Source organism: Furipterus horrens, unplaced genomic scaffold (genome assembly GCF_987537825.1).
Source record: "Furipterus horrens unplaced genomic scaffold, mFurHor1.1.pri manual_scaffold_3, whole genome shotgun sequence".
Lineage (NCBI taxonomy): Eukaryota > Metazoa > Chordata > Mammalia > Chiroptera > Furipteridae > Furipterus > Furipterus horrens.
Window position 1 is genome coordinate 129,665,544 of NW_028327173.1, and position 21,295 is coordinate 129,686,838.

Here is a 21,295-nt window from a genome sequence, read left to right on the forward strand (position 1 = left end):
CATTATGATTCATAACACTAGCAAAATTACAGTTATGAAGTAGCAATTAAAATAATTTTATGGTTGGGGGTCACCAGAACATGAGGAACTGTATTAAAGGGTTGCGGCATTAGGAAGGTTGAGAACCACTGGCGTAGGTAGACATGCTGCATGTTTCTCACAATTAAGGAGGCATTAAAACTACCTCAGAACTAGGAAGGGCAACCAGAACTTCCAGAAAACTGAACTGAATGGAAGTCCAACAAATGAACAAATAAAGAAGAAATACTCACCCAGTCAGACTGGGGTGAGAGGATGTGGAGTGATGGTGGTAGCAGCAGCAGGAGCAGGTCAGGGGCTGTGGTGACAGTGGAAAGCACAGTTATACATTTTAACAGTAGGGAGGGAAACCTGGGAAGCAAGCCCAGCTGTAGACCAGACCATGCAGCTCACAGTTCCAGCACCAGGGAAAATAAAGCCTCATTGCTTCTGACTGAAAACCAGTGGGGGTTGGCAGGGGAGGAAGTAACTGCTGGTCTCTCAGCAGAGTCTGATTGTTTAGAGGGCCTCCAAAGTCATAGAACCTCTGAAAACTCACCCACTCTGGGAACCATCATCAGACAATGGCTAGAGGAGTGCCAGTTATGGGCAGGAAGTGGGGGAAGTGCCTGGAAAAGGGGCAAGTGCTGAGCAGGCCACATTGTTCCCTCTCTGATCCCTCCCCCACATACAGCACCGCAACATGGAGAAACGGGTTGCCTTATACTGACAAATACCTAAAGTTCTGTCCCTTACAATGTAACAGGTGCAACAGCTCTACCTAAGACACAGACAAACACAGGAGGCTGCCAAGTTGAGGAGACAAAGAAGTATGGCCCAAAGGAGGGCAAGCAGAACAAGGTTCCAGTGGGAGAACTTAGCAACGAGGAAATAGCCAACCTCACAGACAAGGAGATAGCCAACCTAACAGATGAAGAGTTCAAAACACTGATGATAATGAGCTCACATACTTGACAGACAAGATTAAGTATGAAAAACACATAAGGGAAGAAGTGAAGGCTATGCTAACTGAAATGAAGGAAAAGGAAAACCCACATGAAACCAGTGGTGAAGGAAAGGAAACTAGAGTTCAAATCAACAAAATGGAATATAAGGAAGAAATAAACAGTCAACCAGTACAGAGGCAGAAACAAGAACTGAAAAAAATGAGGAGAGGCTCCGGAACCTCTGGGACAACTTTAAACATGCCAACATCCAAATCATAGGGGAGCTAGAAGGAGAAGAGGAAGACCAAGAAATTGAAAACTTATGAGAAAAGATAATAAAGGAAAACTTCCCAAATTTGGCAAAAGAAATAGACATACAAGTTCAGGAAGCACAGAGAGTCCCAAACAAGCTAGACTCAAAAAGGACCACACCAAGACACATCACAATTAAAATGTTAAAGGTTAAAGATAGAGAGGGAACCTTAAAAGCAGCAAGAGAAAAGCAGAGAGTTACCTACAAAGGAGTTCCCATAAGACTACCAGCTGATTTCTCAAAAGAAACTTTGCAGGCAAGAAGGGACTGGCAAAAAATATTCAAAGTGATGAAAAGCAAGGACCTACAAACAAGACTACTCTATCCAGCAAAGCTATCATTTAGAATGGAAGGAGATAAAGTGCTTCCTAGACAAGGTAAAGCTAAAGGAGTTCATCATCACCAAGTCATTATTATATGAAATGTTAAAGGGATTTCTTTAAGAAAAAGAAGATCAAAACTATAAACATTAAAATGACAACAAACTTACAACTTTCAACAACAGAATCTAACAAATGAAAACAAAACCAAGCTAAGCAAACAACCAGGACAGGAACAGAATCATAGGTATGGGGATCATGTGGAGGTTTATCAGCTGGGAGTGGGGAAGGGGAGAAATGGGGAAATGGTGCAGTGATTAAGAAGCGTAATTGTTTGGTACAAAATATAGAGGGGGATGTTAAGGATAGTAAAGAAAAGGGTGAAGCCAAGGCACTGATATGCACGATCTATGGACATGAACTAAGGGGGAGTGGGATTGCTGGAGGGAAGGGGGGTGTGGGGTGGAGGGGAGCAAAAGGAAAAGACATTGGGACAACTGTAACAGCATAATCAATAAAATATACTTAAAAAAACACTTTGAAGAGAGAATGGTTAAAAACTTACAAATTTTAGAAAAACAAACTTGCGGATTAAGAACAACACCACCCCCCAAATTATTATAAAGAAAACCACAATAAGGCAAAGCACATCATAACAAACTGATAAAATCCAAAGATAAAGAAAAAATATTGAAAGTAACTAGAGTAAAACAATATTTTATACAGATGGAAACAACAATAAACATTCTTATTTCATTACCTCTGATCTGTAATAACTAGTCACTTGACAATGGAACATCTTAAAATCACTGAAAGAAAAAAAAAATAACTCAGCCAAGAATTCTAAGACTAAAGAAACTCCATCACAACTGAAGGTAAAGACACTTCATGATAAGGAGTAACCGAGAGAATTTGCTACCACAAGAAATGCTATAAGGGAATTCTTCAGTTGGAAAAATGACAATTGTATGTACAGGAACAGATGAAGAGCATTAGAAATAGTAAATACTTGAGTAAATATAAAAGGCTATATATATTATATTTTCCTTTTATAAATAAAGACGTCATTAAAAGCAAAAGATATAATATTGCTTTCTATATTGGTGCCTTTTATAACACCAATAGCACAAAGGATGAGGGGTAAATGGAATGATACTGTTGCAAGAGTCTCACATTTTACATTAAATAGTGCAATACTGATTCTAAGTAGAATTTGATAAGTTAAAGATGCATATCCCTAGATCGACCACTAGAAATAGAGTTATAGTTGGAAAACAAATAGTGAGATAGTAGTTCTAAATCCAAGCAATAATAATTACACTAAATATGGTTGTATTTAGATCTACTATTAAATATAATTATTGGGCTAAATGCTTCAATTAAAAAGCAGAGGTTGTCAGAGTGGTTAAAAAAGCAAGACCCAATTACAATCGGTCTACAAGAAATATACCTTTTTAAAGTAAATAAGACAGAAATAAATTATAAGGAATGAATAAAAGAATATATACCATGCAAAAAATAAGCACAAAATGTATATTGGATAAACATAGTGACAGAAATAGTGTCAGTGGAATCCTATACAACAATGAAGTTTAAAATTACTATTATATGCAACATTATGAGGGAAAATATTGAGTGAAAAATATTTTTTAAAAGTAAAATTTTTATTGTTGATATAGCATACATTTGTTTATTTAAGTACACAAATTATGTGTCAGCTCAATTAATTTTTTTCCAAGTAAACTCATAAGTGAAATGATATCAAGTGAAAAGCCAGGCATACACAAGAAAAATACATTGAAGAATGGTTTTATTTGTGTAAAGTTCAAAAAGGCAAGACTAATACACAGTGTTTGTTGTCAGCATGGTGATGATCTTTGGGGAGGAGTGTGGGAGTGGGGGCTGGATGAGGCCACAAGAGAACCTTTGAGATACTGAATAATATTCTTCTTGATCTGTTTATATGAATGTGTTTATTTTGTGATAATTCATGGGACTGGACAGTTATGATTTGTATACTCTTCTCTATGCATATTATACTTCAATAAAAATGTTCACTTACAGCTTTTTCGCAACGGGTTTGCCGCCAGAACACAGGTGTCGCGAAAACCACCACTACTAAATCAAAGCCAAAATGGGAAAGGAAAAGACTCACATCAACATTGTGGTCATTGGACACGTAGATTCCGGCAAGTCTACCACTACTGGCCATCTGATCTACAAATGTGGTGGGATCGACAAAAGAACCATTGAAAAATTTGAGAAGGAGGCCGCTGAGATGGGCAAGGGCTCCTTCAAGTATGCCTGGGTCTTGGATAAACTTAAAGCTGAACGTGAGCGTGGTATCACCATTGATATCTCCCTGTGGAAATTTGAGACCAGCAAGTATTATGTGACCATCATCGATGCCCCAGGACACAGAGACTTTATTAAAAACATGATTACAGGCACATCTCAGGCTGACTGTGCTGTCCTGATTGTTGCTGCTAGTGTTGGTGAATTTGAAGCAGGTATCTCCAAGAATGGGCAGACCCGTGAGCATGCCCTTCTGGCTTACACACTGGGTGTGAAACAGCTAATTGTTGGTGTTAACAAAATGGATTCCACTGAGCCACCCTACAGCCAGAAGAGATACGAGGAAATTGTTAAAGAAGTCAGCACCTACATTAAGAAAATTGGCTACAACCCTGACACAGTAGCATTCGTGCCAATTTCTGGTTGGAATGGCGACAACATGCTGGAGCCAAGTGCTAACATGCCTTGGTTCAAGGGATGGAAAGTCACCCGTAAAGATGGAAACGCCAGTGGAACCACACTGCTTGAAGCTCTGGATTGCATCCTGCCACCAACTCGTCCAACTGACAAGCCTCTGCGTCTGCCCCTCCAGGATGTCTATAAAATTGGTGGTATTGGTACTGTCCCTGTGGGTCGAGTGGAGACTGGTGTTCTCAAACCCGGCATGGTGGTCACCTTTGCTCCAGTCAATGTTACAACTGAAGTAAAGTCTGTTGAAATGCACCATGAAGCTTTGAGTGAAGCTCTTCCTGGGGACAATGTGGGCTTCAATGTCAAGAACGTGTCTGTCAAAGATGTTCGTCGTGGCAATGTGGCTGGTGATAGCAAAAATGACCCACCAATGGAAGCAGCTGGCTTCACAGCTCAGGTGATTATCCTGAACCATCCAGGCCAAATCAGTGCTGGATATGCTCCTGTTCTGGATTGTCACACAGCCCATATTGCTTGCAAATTTGCTGAGCTGAAGGAGAAGATTGATCGTCGTTCTGGGAAAAAGCTGGAAGATGGCCCAAAGTTTTTGAAATCTGGTGATGCTGCCATCGTTGATATGGTTCCTGGCAAGCCCATGTGTGTTGAGAGCTTCTCTGACTATCCTCCTCTGGGCCGCTTTGCTGTTCGTGACATGAGACAGACAGTTGCTGTGGGTGTCATCAAAGCAGTGGACAAGAAGGCAGCTGGAGCTGGCAAAGTCACTAAGTCTGCCCAGAAAGCTCAGAAGGCTAAATGAATATTATCCCCAACACCTGCCACCCCAGTCTTAATCAGTGGTGGAAGAACGGTCTCAGAACTGTTTGTCTCAATTGGCCATTTAAGTTTAATAGTAAAGGACTGGTTAATGATTACAATGCATCGTAAAACCTTCAGAAGGAAAGGAGAATTTTGTGGACCATTTGGTTTTTTTTGTGTGTGTGGCAGTTAAGTTATTAGTTTTTAAAATCAGTACTTTTTAATGGAAACAACTTGACCAAAATCTGTCACAGAATTTTTGAGACCCATTAAAACAAAGTTTAATGAGAAAAAAAAAAAAAATGTTCACTTACAAAACTCATAGACACAGTGAACAGACAGACTAACAGCAGTCAGAGGGGAGGGGATTGGAGTCCAGGGTGAAAAAGGTGAAGGTATTAAGCAAAAATAAAAATCCAAACAAATTCACAGATACAGACAACAGTATGGTGATTACCTAAGGTGAAGCACGGAAGAGGGGAGGCAGAAGAGGGTAAAGGAGAATAACTGGTGATGGAAGGAGACTTGACTTGGGGTGGTGAACATACAATACAATATACAGACGATGTATTATTGAATTGTACACCTGATATCTATATAATTTTATTAACAAATGTCACCCCATTAAGTTTTTTAAAAAACATTACATTTTTCTTTGCTTAATGCCTCTGTGACTCAGAACTATCAACTCCCAGTTCTAGGGTTATGTTTTTGTTGTCAGAGATACACAGTTATTTGGGTGTTTGAGATGGAAAAATCTTTGAGTGCTCTTTATTTAATTAACTCAGCCTAGCTGGGCTCATATTTTTTAAACCTCCTCCCCAATATACAAAGTTACCTGATGTTTGTCTTAATGATATCTTGAGAAACACATGGATTCAACTCCTCCTTCAAACTCAATTTCCTGGAGCCAGCAGATGTAGGAATACAATTTTAATTTCTGAGTTTATTTTCTTCCAGCTTTAGCTATCTAAGATTCATTGTTTAATCATCTACTTAGCCAGCTTCTTTATTTTCTGTTTGAGTTTCAAATCTTTTTTTTTTCCTGATATTTTCATTAGGAGTAACTCCAGTTTGAACACAAATTGGAATACCTGTGGTTTCCAGAAAGGTATACTGAAATAGACCAGATATTCTAAAATTCCACATAAGGGTTATTTGTGGTAAGCACTAGAACCATATACCATATTAAGAATGAATATCTCTGGCTTTTAGAATTCCAGTCTTATCTTCTCACTTCTTACTATTAATCATTTCCAATTTGTGTGCCAATTACGTTTATAATCAGAAAAAAATATCCCTCAAACATAGTCAGCAACCACTTGTGGTGTGGTGGAACTGGCTCTCACTGGCTCAGGGGAGCAGACTATGCATCACTTCCCAGCTTCCTGTTCAGGGACCTCGCGTTGGCAGCTTGATATCAGCCGTGGTGGGAGCATTTACTCCATGAAAATTGGCAGCTTTACAAATCAGAGCTTTAGTTTTAGAATCTGCTTACCACTACAAATTGGCAACCAGTATCTCTATATGAGCTAAAAGAGTAGTCAGTTGACTCTCTAAACAACCAAGAAGCCCACAAATACAAGAGTTGGGGTAGGCCTGCCTTCATGTATCACTCATTTTGGTAAAACCTAACCACAAGTGCCTTGGTCAATGGCTCACGGGAAATAAAAACAGTAAACTACTGGTTGTTTGGGTAGCAGATTCTGGCGTGGAAAGAGCAAATGTAACTCAATTATTTGGCTCACTATAAAAAAAAGGCCTAAGAATTACTTTACTCTTTACATAACGAATGTTACAAGCTTTATTGACAGTTAAGCCAGAAAAGATAAATTTATGTTTTAGCCATATTTGTGATTTGGGTTATACTACCTGAGTGCTGTGAATCAGTAGAACATGTGACAAAACTAATCATTTCAAGTCTCCATCTTTGGTGACTTTTCAGATAATAAAATGCTGATTTTGGTTTTATTTTTCCTGAAGGCCAAAGGGAAATTACATGGTATTTTCATGGTTCCCTTCAGACACTTGTCTCTAATAAAAACTTATTTTGGTAGACATATTTTTATAAGAATTATATTCACTTAAAAATAGCAGGAGAAATGCTATTTTCTTCTCAATCAAAGTTATTGGGTCTTACTATTGTGCTTTTCTCCCATGACAGTGTCAGGGAAGTGCCTGCCACTGAGGATGAGTTATTACTATGCATAGCAATATTTAAAGACACAGAAATAGAAATGTTGATACTTAGCTTTAATGCACGAATCAAAGCATTTAAAAATTGCTTAAGTGGACCGTTGTAAATCTTCTGAATGCAAAAGACTTCTAACTCAATACCAAGCAAGAAGTGTGCTAGAACCTAATGGTTCAAATGTAGTGTTTGAAAGTAATTTTACTTGGAATTTAACTTGGTTAGCTTAAACAAACATTTGTGAGGTAATTTTGAATGTGGTGGGAACTGTTTGGAAATTAGAGAATATTAGGGAGACACACAGTGCTGCCTCTCAAGGAGATCAAAGACTAGTGGGAGGGGCTGTCATGTAAACGATAAAGTCACCATGTTACAAACCTTCCAAACCCCAAAACACTAGATTCATATTTTATAAAGTATACCTATTTTTGCCTAAGCTCTCAGAACCCTGAGAGAAACAAAAACAAAAACAAAAAAAAGCGCAAAAAAACCACAGGTTGTCTGACATTGTCCTGTAATAGTTACTACAACTTGAAAGTATTCTTATATGCCATAATAACCAGTCAATTCAGGAGAAACATCCAGTTATACTGTATGACTAAAGAGTTATTGAAATTGGTTCTTTTGTGAAATTCAAAGAAAACCATGTATAACACAGGAAATATGGCCAGTCATATTGTCATAATTATGTATGGTGTCAGATGGGTACTAGACTTATTGGGGTGCTTGCTTCATAAGTTATACAAATGTCTAATCACTATGTTGTACACCTGAAACTAATATAATATTGTATGCCAAATTAATTGAAAAAAAATTATAAAGAGAAAAACAATGAATTGATTTACATATTTTAATAAAATATTTGTTAGAGTATCTGCAAATTTCTTTCCTGATTTTGTATTGGTTGTTTGACAAAATGAGTAGAGCAAACCTCAGGATCCTGAAAATACCATCACTGTGGTAGAGAAGACAGCAAAAGAGACACACCATCCTGGGCAGGTAAAGGCAGAATGAGTGGCTTGTGGATATGATAAGCACAATCTATGTGAAATTACCTGGACAGGTGCGGTCATAGCTCAGCTTTGCTTCCACATTATTTTAGTTTAGGGGACATGAGATATGGTGTCTTTTTTTTTAGTTGTTTTCTTTAGATAGGAGTTATTATATTCAAATATTTGTTCAAATCAACTAAGACATTCATGCAATTCATACAGTAATTAACATCATCTTAGTCTGCTAAGTAAGCGAGAGAGTGAAGAAACCATTTTAAAAGTGAACCAGAGACATGAAAGGAAAAATTGTTTCCATAAGAAAGCAAAGGGTCACCTAAAAAAACAATGGTTTGCACATTGTGTCAGGTTCTCTAATTTCTCAGACCTTTCCCTTTGTTCTGTGCAGAAGCCTTCTTAGACTGACAATTTAAAAAGGAAGTAAAGTACTCTGCAATAAGCCATTTCTACTTCTCTTGAAAAATGAGATACGGAAAACCAAATCAACAGACACTCAAATCTCGCTTTGGGTATTACTTTTATCTTTTACCCCAGAACCTTTTATTAAAGTGGGCAGGGAACCGTCCCACCCCTTGAAAGTTTCAGGATTTGTCTTCTAGTTATTTCTGATCTATTATTGACTTAAAAATAATAAGCAAAATGAACAAAAGTTGTATCCCTCAAAAAATGTCAAGAACCAAAACTATGAACAGACGTGTCAGTGTTACCTTAAAAATTAGAGAACTGTCTTTAACAGTCGAGAGAATAAACAGAAAATCCTTAGCCTATAGTGGCATATTTTTTTCCCCATGGCAGGACACCAGTAACAACTAGGCCTAATGTGAAATTATCTACTCACCACAAGAAAGTATTATTGATACAACACCCAGGAAGATTTGGGAGGTAGTATCTCTATAGCATTTCACATTGAAGAAGGTATCAGTTTCAATGTCTATTTTAGAAAGTCTTTTGGTGGCTTTTTGTGTAGGTGTGCTATAGATGTAAAGATATAAATTAAGTTCTTTTTCAGTTCAATTAATTAGTTTTATAGAGAGAACTCAGAGTTATTTAAAAAGAAGGGTTTTTTGTGTGTGTTCAGTGCAGGTGATATTTATTAACAAGTAGACTGTGTGCATAAAGAATATGTTTGTATGCATGCAAAGTGGTATTTTATTGAAGAACGCAAGATAGGTTGTCATGGAGATTAAAAGCTTTGAGGTGCTATTCACTGGTGCTAGTTATGGTTGCTGGGCACTGGGATATTAGGTTCTGGCACCCTGAATCTTTCATTGTTGTAAAAATAATTACACTTTTATCTTCACTGTAAGGGCTATTCAAGTAGGATAAATAAATATGGACACGTGAACAAATCTAACTTAAAAGTAAATATAGCAACCCTATGACCCATCCTGGTGTAAAATTATGTAGCTGTAGTTCCTATACCATCAAAATGCCTGATTTTCATTGCAGGGTTATTGAAGCTGTTTATATGATGAAATTACGAAATGCACAAAATCCGCACTTACATTAAATGGCAAAAGAAGAATGAAAGCTATTGACCATTAGCATGGTCACTGGTAAATATAAAGGTTTCCTTTAGAAGCAGAGGAAACAAATAAAAAGCTTAATATGTTTTGCTAGAATTTTCTTGAAATACTGTATTTATATGAGATTTCCAACCTCACTTTGAGCTCTATGTAAAGCACCAAGTGATTTTTCTGGTGTTCTTTTCTTTTCAATGATTAGATGAAATAATCTTGACAAGTTTACCTTGGTGAGAAACTATGTATTTTCTGTATAAAGGGAACACTTATGCCTGGCAGAATCAGTATGGACATTTTCTTAACCAATAAGTCAATAGAAAGAGCTGCAATATAGCAAAGTACACAACATACACAATATAACATTGAAATTTGCAGCAGTAAGTAATGTGGTTTTCAAAACTGCCTTAAGTGATGATTAACTAAAATTATATGTATTTATATTTAAACTGACACCACAGAATTCTTCAAGTCTTGACAGATATGTGGAATATTTAAATGTAGTAATTGCAGTTGCTAAACCTCCTGGGATTAACCTGTGGAGAGATAGTGACATCTTAGGCAGAGAAAGTGATTTATATACTGTGCAGGGAAAACTAAAAATAAAGTAATTCCATGTATGTTTTATATAACTCTTTGGAAAAAATTTATTGTAACCAACGAATTGGTAATATTCTGTAATAATCCACCATATGAACAATTATATAATTTATATAAATATAGGCATATAATTTAGCTTCATAACATCGATTTTTAGGTGTCACAATACAGCACAGTTCACAAAAAGTAAAACAGAATGAGAAGTAGAACAGCACTGTATTAATGTTCATGGTACAAGTCTTGGATGCTAGTTTAAAGGTGGACTCCATATTCCTTTATCTCCCATTAAGAATTATGTAACCCAGTAATTCTCAATTCAGTTTTGGAAATATTTGTTAAGTGAATATATGCCTCAGGTACATAGCTTAGTGAGTTTAATTGAAGTCAAGGAGCAAAATTATTAATAAAGGGAGATAAGGTTTCATTAAATTATTTAAAAATAGGGTCGCAGTGTTGCCATATTATCTGTAAATAGTAGATATATTAATCATAAAAATTGCCTGTTGACCCAGGTGTTTAGAACCTCTGGGGAAGTTCTTTGAGCTGTTATATATGTAACATAATCAAATAGTCCACAATGTGTACTGCAGAACCAATTTTAATGATCCTGACAAGATACAAATGTTTGTGCATAAATATGAGGGGAACAGATATCGGTAGACCACTATTTGCATGAATATTTTCCGAGTCTAAGCCTCTTTAGGCTTCTAAATATCAAATTGTATTTCAAAGGCTTTAAAGCACTTTCAAATTGGACAAATTTACATTCACAATATACCTGAAGTAGTGGGAATTATCCCACTATTTCTCATAGGTAGATTGAGACAGATATTTACTAGAAGTGTATGCTGCAGTTGTGCACCAGAGAGAGAAGCCATTGGATTGAAGCCACAAACTTCAATTACAAATGTGCTACAAGCCACTGAGTGTGTTGAAATTACTTGTTCATTGTATTGGTGGGATAGTTCTGGGCCACTGTGCAATGGAAATTTCTACTGTGGCTGTGGTCACTGCCATCGAGAAAAGGGACGTTTGTCCAACCAACAACCTGAGGTCTGGCTTTCCAGACTACCCTGTTTCCAGAGTCCTTAGACTGGAGGGAGTCAAGTGTTTCCTTCCTAAGGATAGAGCAATACTGTCTTCATGGCACTTACAGTTGAGTTGGAGGTTAGACTAGCATTGAACAAGTTATTACAAGTGTGAGAAGATTTACAAAAGTTAAGTCCAGGACACAATGAGAGTTTATACCTGCTTGAAAGCACCATAGACGAAGTATTTGATGACACTAAAAAATGACTCCAAAATGGTTTTATCTCTAATCTCAGAGTCTTTTCAGAGTTATAGGCCTATATTCCTAATTACATTTGCAGTTTCAACCTAAATTGAATTGGATCCTCTAATTCAACATGTTTAAACCCAAATTCACCATCTCCCTATCCAAGCAACACTTTTCTAAATTTCCTACTTATTTCAGTGGCCCTGACCTTTTTCTGTCACATAGATCGGAGTTCTCAGCAGACTTGAGATCTTTCACTTCTTTTGTCTTCTGTATATATTCTGTTGACATGTATTAATGATTTTATTTTGATGGTGTCTCTCCTGTCTAATTATTATTATTGTTTTTGCATTCTTGTATCCACCAGGCATGGGTCTTTCAAGCAAATTAAAAATCAGTCAGTCAATTAATATTCACTTGTTTATTCAATAAATATTTGAGTATCTATTAGACATTATGTTTTGTGCTGGGGATACAACAACAAGCAAACATCCATTGTCCTGCTTTCATGGAGTTTACAGGGTCATAGATGAAGCAGATATTAAATGAACGATCTTTAGTATACACATTATCTACAAAATACAAATGTTATGAAGGGAAAGTAGAGGGTGCTATAAAGAAGGGTGAAAAAGGTACCTGATATACTTTGGTGGGGGAGTCTTCTATGAGACCTAAGGGATGAGTAGGCAGGCATTAGGAATAGGAGTGGGAGGAAAAGCACTCAAAGTAGTGAGCAGGGGTTCCATTTCTAGAGAGTGTGTGGGGTCTCTGGAGCTGAAAAGGAAGGCAGAAGTAAGACTGTGCAGGGTATTACCAGCATTTTTAAGGAGCTCAGATTTTATTATAAGTGAGATGGGAAGCCATTGAAGTGTTTTTGGTGAGGAGATAGAGATGTATTTTAGATACCTATAGAAAGTAGATGAGCAGAATGTGTTGAAAGATTGTATATGAAGAAGTACAGGGGAGACTAGATTTCTGGCAAAGGTAATTGGGTAGATGGAAGCGTCATTTGGTGAGACAGGGAACACAGGCCTGGAAGGCAGGATAATGAATTCATTTCGGGACATGATACATTTGAAGGAAACGGATAACTAAGTGACTCTAGGAGGTAACTGGATATATGGATATGTTCCTGCTGTCAAAGAAAGAACTCATATAACAGGTGTTAAAACTCATAGAATAACTACACAACAAGGTAAATGTTAGTTAATGCCACATTAAATTGATGATTCAGGAAAAACATCATGGAGAAAATGACATTTGAGAGGGCTTTGAAACAGGATTAGAATTTTGACAACTGCTCCTTGCTTGTCCACATGTAAGAATGGTGTACTCTGATGCTGATGGGATGTTCTAAATTTTGAGGTTGGTGTAGGATGGCAGGGGTGCATTGACTCTTTCTTTGAGGGGCCCTCAAGTGACAGTTTCTATAGATGCTCTAGATGTTTTCTTTGAGTTGGTCACTTTCTTCCAATTTCTTGCCTTGGAGGTTATAAACTTGGCTGCCACAGTTCAGGGCTTCAAATGGGGGAGGACTTTCTGGGTTTTGCCATTTCATATGTGGACTTTTAATTTCTGTTTTACTTATGACACCTCTGCCCTTAGCAGAATCTGATAACCTAAGACCAGAGTCCTTTAGTTTTAACTTCCCCAGAGAGTAATTTCTGCCATGGTGGAAGAGAGGAACTCACTTTGCTTTTGGGGGAGGGGATCTGGGACTCTCATTGCTATTTATCTTTTAATAATTCTCCAGGCCTTGGCCTTATACTGCACCACTTCCAAAGTTCCAGGTGCTTAGAATTTCTAAGTCTTTACAGGGGTTCTGAGCGGAGAGTGAGAACCAACTTGCTGCTTATGGGCTTCTTCCTCCATGTTTACATTTTATGATTTCTCTGGCCTGCTGCATCAGTACCACCATCCAATTTCTTACCTGTCTAGTTCTTCAGTTTATTTTGTCTTTGCATGCTATACTCCTTCACTGTCTGCTGTGGTCTGGATATTTACGTTCCTCCTAAAATTAGTATATTGAAAGGTTAATGCCCAATTGTATTAGGAGGTGTGGCCGTTGGAAGGTAATTAGGTGAGAGTAGAGCCCTCATGAATAGGATTATTGTTCTTATAAAAGAGACCCCATGGAGCTCCTTAGCCCCTGCAGCCATGCAAGAACACAAGAGGTCTGCAACCCAGAAAAGGGCACTCACCCTACTGTGTTGGCACCCTGATCTCAAACTTCCATTCTCCAGAGCTGTGAGAAGTAAATTTGGAAGCTATCTAGTGTGGTATTTTGTTATAGCAGCCCAAGCGGACTAAGACATTGTCATTCAGGAGGAAGTGAGAATAAACTTGAGTTTAATCTGTCCTGTGTAACAGTAAGGCAACTTCTAAAATGTGCCCAACTATAACAATAGTTAAATACTGGCAGATAATATCTTAATGAAATATATACTTTAATTTCCTCTTGTGATAACATAATTCTTGTTGTAAATAAATACTCCATAAACTCAGACAGTATTCTGAGCTTCACTTGTTTTGCAGTTGTTTTCCCTGTCATTAGTGTCTTATACATTGCCAGGCATCCTTTTTCTCTCCTGAGGGCTAGTCAAGGAGTTTGTATGATGACCCATGGACATGAACAACAGGGTGGGATTGACTGTGGGAGAGGGGATGGGGTGGATGGGACAGGGGAGAGCAATGGGGGGAAATGGGACAACTGTAATAGAACAGTTAAAAAAATAAACTTAAATTAATACAAGCTAATAAAACCCCCTGTTTTTAGAGAATGGGCTTACTTTGAATTTAAAAAGAAAGTTAAAGCTATTAGAAACAAAGGCACAAGGACAAAAACAGTTACATTTCATTAATATTAAAGTTGAGACATGAACTGACAAAAAATAATAAAATTGGGAATTTAAAGTTAAGTATAACCATCCCAAATGCCTGAAGACAGAACTTGTAATAATGGTATCAGATAATATAGGTGGTGAGGTAGTCCAAGCATGACTTCCTAAACCCCCAAGTTAATGGTAGCTTTAAAGAAATAATTAAAGATTCTGTGTCTTTTTTCCCTACCCATTTCCTCTCCCTTCTTACCAAATGCTTTATTTATCAAAACTACAGCTTAAGTTTCTTCATAGCTTCACAATTAAACTTTGTAAAAGAAGAACAAACTAAGATTTCATAAAATTTTCCTTCTGTTAGTTTCTAGTCAAAAGCTCCAGTGAGTAACAATGGATTCATTTCTTTCTTCCGTCAATCCATTCATTCATTTATTCATTCAAGAAATATGTTTGAGCACCTATTCTGTTTAGCATATTAGAAAGTACTGGTGGAAAGAATGATGACCAAAAGGAAATACAGTCCATGTTGTCAGGTAGTTTTCAGTCAAGGAGGGGAGACAGTCATTAATTAACTAAACTTACTAATCAAATAAATGGAGATCAATGTCCTGAAGGAAAAAAACAACAACAAGTTTTGTTGGCAGGTATATAATGAAAGTCTTACCTGTACTGGAGGGCCAGGGAAAACTTCTGGAAGAGAAAGACCGTTGAGCTGGCATCCTATGAATGCCAATTTAACTAAGCTAAAGGGGTAGTGGGATAATGGGAGCATATTTACCAGTGAAATAAGAGGAAGTACAAGGAAAAGAGAGAAGAAATAAGGCCTGTGTGGACCATCATTGGGCTGGAGAAGTAAAAAGGATGGGATCATAGAATAATGGGAAGCCTGCAATGTTGGGAGTGGGAATGAAGTAATGTGAAAGATTTTCCTGAAATAGCAGTAATTGCATGGAAGATATTAAAAGTTACTGTCATATTTCATCCCAGCTGTTCTTAACCAGATGAAGCTGATAAAGGACGATGATCTTGAGTGACATCCTTTCCTCCCAAGATACCAGTTTATTGCTTCTAACTGAAGAGTCTTTCCTAATTAATAAAAAATAATTGGGACTCACTTGTTTTGACCAGCTATGCAAAGATCTATAGACTTGTTTAATCCAATCCAGAGGGCTAGTTTTCAAAGCTTAATTAGTATGAACACCATGAATCTTCCTTTCTGGTACTTCTGATTCCACCTTCTCCCCACATTGGATTTCTTTACTTGCAGGTGTTTAGGAAATATTTAGCTTTTAATTTTTTAGCTGAAATGTATTTTTATTTTTTGAAAGCCTAATATGGGGACATGGCTGGGTCATATCAGATCAGAATCAGAAAAAATCCTCTGGGTTGCAATTTGGAGAAGGTGTTGAAGAATGAATGAATGGATTCCAGGATAAAGTTAGATTATTGCAGGAGTCCAGGCCAGAGATGGTAACTGCTTGATCTAGAATTGTGGCAGTGGAGACAGACAGTACTAGACAGATTTGAGAGATATCTAGGAGGCAAACCCACAGGATGTGGGAATGGATTGGGTATGAGGGTGGAGGGAATAGTCATAGATGACTTTTTAACCTTGAAGGGATGGTCATGTCAGCCACTAAGATAGGAAACCTGGAAAGAGGCCTAGATTGGAAGGTAGAAGATTAGGTATTCAATGTTGCTTTGTTTATAATAATCCAAATTATTTGTGTGGGCATCAGAAGCTTTTTAAAGAAAGAATCCTGAACAGAATTAGGTTTTTATGTGTATCATGTTTTGGAGTCATTAGACCTACAGTTTTTCCTACATAACCCTCTTTATTTCTGACATATCTCTCTCTGTTTTCCTTGGGCAATCCTATTGGCATTTTCACTGATGACAATCACAGTCACTTCAAATCACATTTTAAAGGAAGTTATGTATAAAGGTGTTGTGTACTTTTGCTATGGATCATTATGCAGACTGGAGCACATACTGAGAGCTCAATTCAAAAATAAAACAAAAAAAGCAAAGGCTTCCTTACGTTGCTGCATTGCAATGTGTGAGTATTGGTTTGGATGAATGTAATTGTACCAATCAAATATGGGCATGGGGAAACATTACCTATTGCTCACTTAGCATTGATTTGTCGTGGCAGCAGGTTTAGATGAAATCTGTGATCAATGGACTGTTACAAATAAGTGGTCTCTCTCATTTCCAAGGGAAGAGAAAAAAACCCCGATTCTCTTCTAAAAATAAAGTTTCTTTTCATAGTAAAATAATATGCTTTCAATATAGAAAATATTGAAAACAAGTTTTAATTATAGAATTTTGTTTTGTTTAGCTGTTCCTCAGATAGATGTCAGCAAGGCTTTTGGGTTGTCTTTTTTTTTTTTTTTTGTAAAGATATACTGGAGGTGGGAAAAGTTAAACAGAATCTCTCAGTGCTCTCCATAGCCCACAACTCGAGTTGCTTTGAAAAGTCTGACTCACAAATAGAGTGTCCATAATACCACAATGTAGCTAGATGAGAAGTAAAACAACATGCTTACTTCTGTTACGCCCCTTAATATGGAATTGATCTCTAAGGAATTAATGTTGGTCATAGTTTTATTAAAACTCTAATGTTCACTTTTAAGGTATTGGCACAGTTCTTTAAAAAGAATGATTGCTTGTTCTGTTTTATATTGTTTTCATTTTCTCTTTTTAAGTGTATTTATTATATTTATTTTATAGTCTTGTTATGTGTGTTCCAATCTTCCCACCTTGTTAACTTTATTATAGTGGGTGACCACCCTAGGTGGCTAGATATTCTCTGTCCTCTAAACTGAAAGGGAACAGGATGGGATACTCCAAAATATGCCTCTTTGGCATAAGGATCATTTTAAGCTGATTATTTTGAGAAACTGCAGACACAGGAGAAGCTGTGAAAACAGAGTAGAAGTTAACCTTTTGTTAAGGAAAATGTACAGGAGAAAGGGGGCCTGTACTAGGAAAACAGCTATTATCAAAGATCACTTTTTTCACCTGAGAGGATCATCTACTTGGCAGAGCAATCTTTGTTTACCAAACCTTTTCTCTTCTCACCTTCCTGTGAATCGCCTTCCTCTGCTTTGAAGACCCAGACCCTTATCTCTTTCGTTATCTTAATTGCCAGGCTGCCTTTTGAGTCTCATGTCTTTGTGTGGCTCCCAAAAGCACATATGTAATTAAAATAGTTTTTCTCTTGTTAATCTGTCTTTTTATTACAGGTGAACCTCAGCCAAGAACCTAGAAGGGTGGAGGTAAAATTGTTTTCCCTCCTTACAGACCTTATATGCCTTTGTGGGGAATGTGCTACTTTGCCTGTGGAAGGGTCAAAGGTCAATCTGCAATCTCTCAGAAGAGTTTGAGGAGAGAAGTATTTGAGCCTGCTGGTGGTAAAGCCCTCAGTACCACAGCACCCTTGCTGACCTTTTCTAATACTGCTTCACCATCTGGCAACTCCTCTCGATTAGGGATGTATTTTATGTTCTTAGGAAGAAGCCAGCCTCCATTAGCCCTGGAGTCTGGAGGGAAAGGGGTGGAGAAATTATTGTTTAATCCCAAGCCTATTTTCATTAACATCTTCCCAGAAGTGTTTTTGCATATCCACAGTATTTTATGCTGTCACCGGCGGCCTGAGATGTTGTGCCCAATTTCTACATTTATGAGGGAGTCAAAGATTCTCTTGTAAAGGAGAGGAGAAGCAGAACTCAAAAAGTTTTATAAAGGAAAATTTCCTATTTATGCAGCAGTTATCTAGAAAATAGCATCACTGACTATTGTTTTTCATCATTGATTCTAACCAGCTGAGGCTAATAAAGTACCATGAACTTTAGAGGCCCCCTTCCTCTCCCCATGACCTGACTTAGAACTTTCCTGACTGATAAACAACAGGGCTTGTTTTCGCCAATTGTATACAGATTCAAGGACTCTTCAATCCTTAATTAGCAACCACAGTCTGTTTTCCCTCTCCTCTTCTTAGTGTTTAAACCCCCTGACTTTTCTCCCTCAACAGGGTTTGGATGCTCCTCAGTTTACAGTGGGGTTCCATTTTGATAAACGTATCATGTTTGAAAATACAGGGTGGGGTAAAAGTACATTTACAGTTTTTCATCTGGAAAATAATACAATAATTAATAAATAATAGTATAAGAATAAACTTTGTTTCATGTACTCACAACTGTAAACCTATTTTTGCCCCACCATGGATTGTACGTCAAAAATACATTTAATACACCTAACCTACTGAACATCATAGCTTAGTTTAGCCTACCTTAAACATATTTGGAACATTTACATTAGTCTAAAGTTGGGCATCTAATACAAAGCCTTTTTTATAATGAAGTGTAAATATTTTGTGTAATTTATTATACATATTGCTTTCATACCATGGTTATGTTGAAAAAATCCTAAGTTGAGGAGATCTGTACTCAGTTTCTTTTAAGATACATGTTTATATGCCAAGGAGTCAAAAAAACTCACCATTTGAAGACACTTAAAAAAACAAAAAATTAAACTTTATGCCCAATATGGACTTACCTCCAGACTATTGTCATGGAGACTTCTGAGGAGGAGGTTCAAGAGGTCTTTGAGGAGCACTCGTCAGTTGTTTCCTTGAGGAAGGTCTCAGGCCACTGTGGCAAGTGGATCTCTACTGTGTCTTAATGAACTTCTAAGATGGTTGGATAGTGGCTCCTGGAAATACCACTGAAATAGCCTGTTGATAAAGCAAAACCAAGTTCAACTGCTGTATGGAAGATCACTACTTTGACAGTCTTAGTAACATCTCTGAGAGCAACATTGGCATGTTTATGAAGTTTAATGGTTTTGATTTAAGATAGATCTTTTAATGCTTAATTAGGATTGGGCAAAATTCATGATATAATAGTTTCAAATTAGTAGGTACAGAAAGGTAAGGGTTTTAAAGCAAATCTTGAGGTGTAAATAGTCACTTGCAGAGCTTAATTAAACTGTCTCAAGGAGTGGATATTATTCTAATGACAGTAAACTAAGTAGTATAGTGGAATTTTGTCAAGTTTCTGGAACACGCTATATATATTGCGGTTTTCACCTTCTTCTTGGGCAAGAACTTCCTACAATAGTACATTTATGTTAATGCACACAGTTAAATAGTAACATCCTGTAGACAGTAAGTTGTGTAGATGGTTTCATTTGCCAATACTTACGTCCCAATACATGCACACATCTTTTTTCTCTTGAAACTTTGGAAATTTAGGTTCAGGAGCCATATGAAATGTTGCATCAGTTTGCAAAGTTCTTTCTGTTTGCGGTGACACTTTTTCACTTAGTCGACTTAGAATTTGCTTTATTCTGTTGTCAGCTGAGATTTATTTTGTAAAATGAAATTAAAATGCCAACAGAGAATTTAAAGTGCATAATGGACTCTAAAATGAGAACATTTAGCCACAATCAACATAACTTTTTCCATTTTAAATCATGGTCAAATTAGAAAGAAAAATTTAAAAGTATAATTTCTTTTTTTCTTCTTGCAGGGATTATTAAATATAGGAAGCTTAAAATTTCAGAAACAGTCAAAGTACAAATGATTTAAATAAAATCTTGTTAAGATCATTTAAAAAATAGAATTCTGGGGCAATCTTGCTGCTATATTTTCATTGTGCACTTTAAAAAATGTCCTTTTGCCAAAATCAGTTAAAAAATCACAGAGCATATTTATTTTTTGCTCCCAGATGATTTGTTGAAAATAACATCTTTTGATTTTAAAAGCAGTGAAATTCTTATTATAACATTTTAGAAAATTTAGAGAAGTACAAATAAGAAAGGAAATTTGTAAAGAAAAATTTGTAAAAACCAAATATGCTACTTTCTAGAGACAGCCACTGATTTAGTTTTCTATGCTGTATAATAAATTACCACAGACTTAGAAGCTAAAAAAGTCAGTACACGTTTATTATCTCACAGTTTCTGAGGTCAAAAGTCCTGGCACAATAGAACTGGACTCTCTGCTTCAGGCTCTCACAAGGTTGCAAAGTACTGGTTGTGTGTGTTCTCAGGTGGAGGTTTATCCAGGGAAGCATATGCTTCCACACTCATGCGGGTTGTTGGCAGAATTCACTTCTTTGCAGCTGTTTCACTAAGGGCTCTGGCTTCTTACTGACTGTTGGCTGGAGGCTCCCATCAGGGTCTAAAGTTCCAAAAGTTGACTAAAGGTTGCCCACAGTTCCTTGCCACGTGGCAGTTAGAATATACAAAGCCAGCCGGATAATCTTTGTATATTCTCCACTCTGCTAAAACGAGTCTAACATTGTAACATAATCATGGGAGTGACATCACATCCACCACCTTTAGCCATATTCTATTGGTTAGAAGCAAGTCCTCACTGAAGGATAGGGATTATACAAGGGTGTGACTCATGGGGGATCAATTTAGGGTGTCCACCACAGCTACTTTATTTTGGGGGGATATATCTTTCTGTGCTTTTTTTCCTATGATTGCATACATACATTACATTATAAATGTGGTGTAAATTGATTTTTTTGGTTAATATTCTTTAAAAACCTTTAAAAAAATCTAATATATGTATATATTGTACATATATATTCATATGTAGTATATAATACTATCATCATTTGTAATAAAATATGTATCATATATTAAAGTAGTGAAATTTATACTAGAAAAACACTGCATCAAATCTAAATGCCAAATAAGAGGAGAATGCTCACATAGCTTTTAATT

At 36.9% G+C, this 21,295-nt stretch overlaps 1 pseudogene; it reads left to right on the top strand.

Annotated features, from left to right (window-relative positions):
* The first annotated feature begins 3,668 nt into the window (after window positions 1–3,668).
* LOC150015947 (elongation factor 1-alpha 1 pseudogene) lies at window positions 3,669–5,330 on the top strand (annotated as a pseudogene).
* Window positions 5,331–21,295: the final 15,965 nt, after the last annotated feature.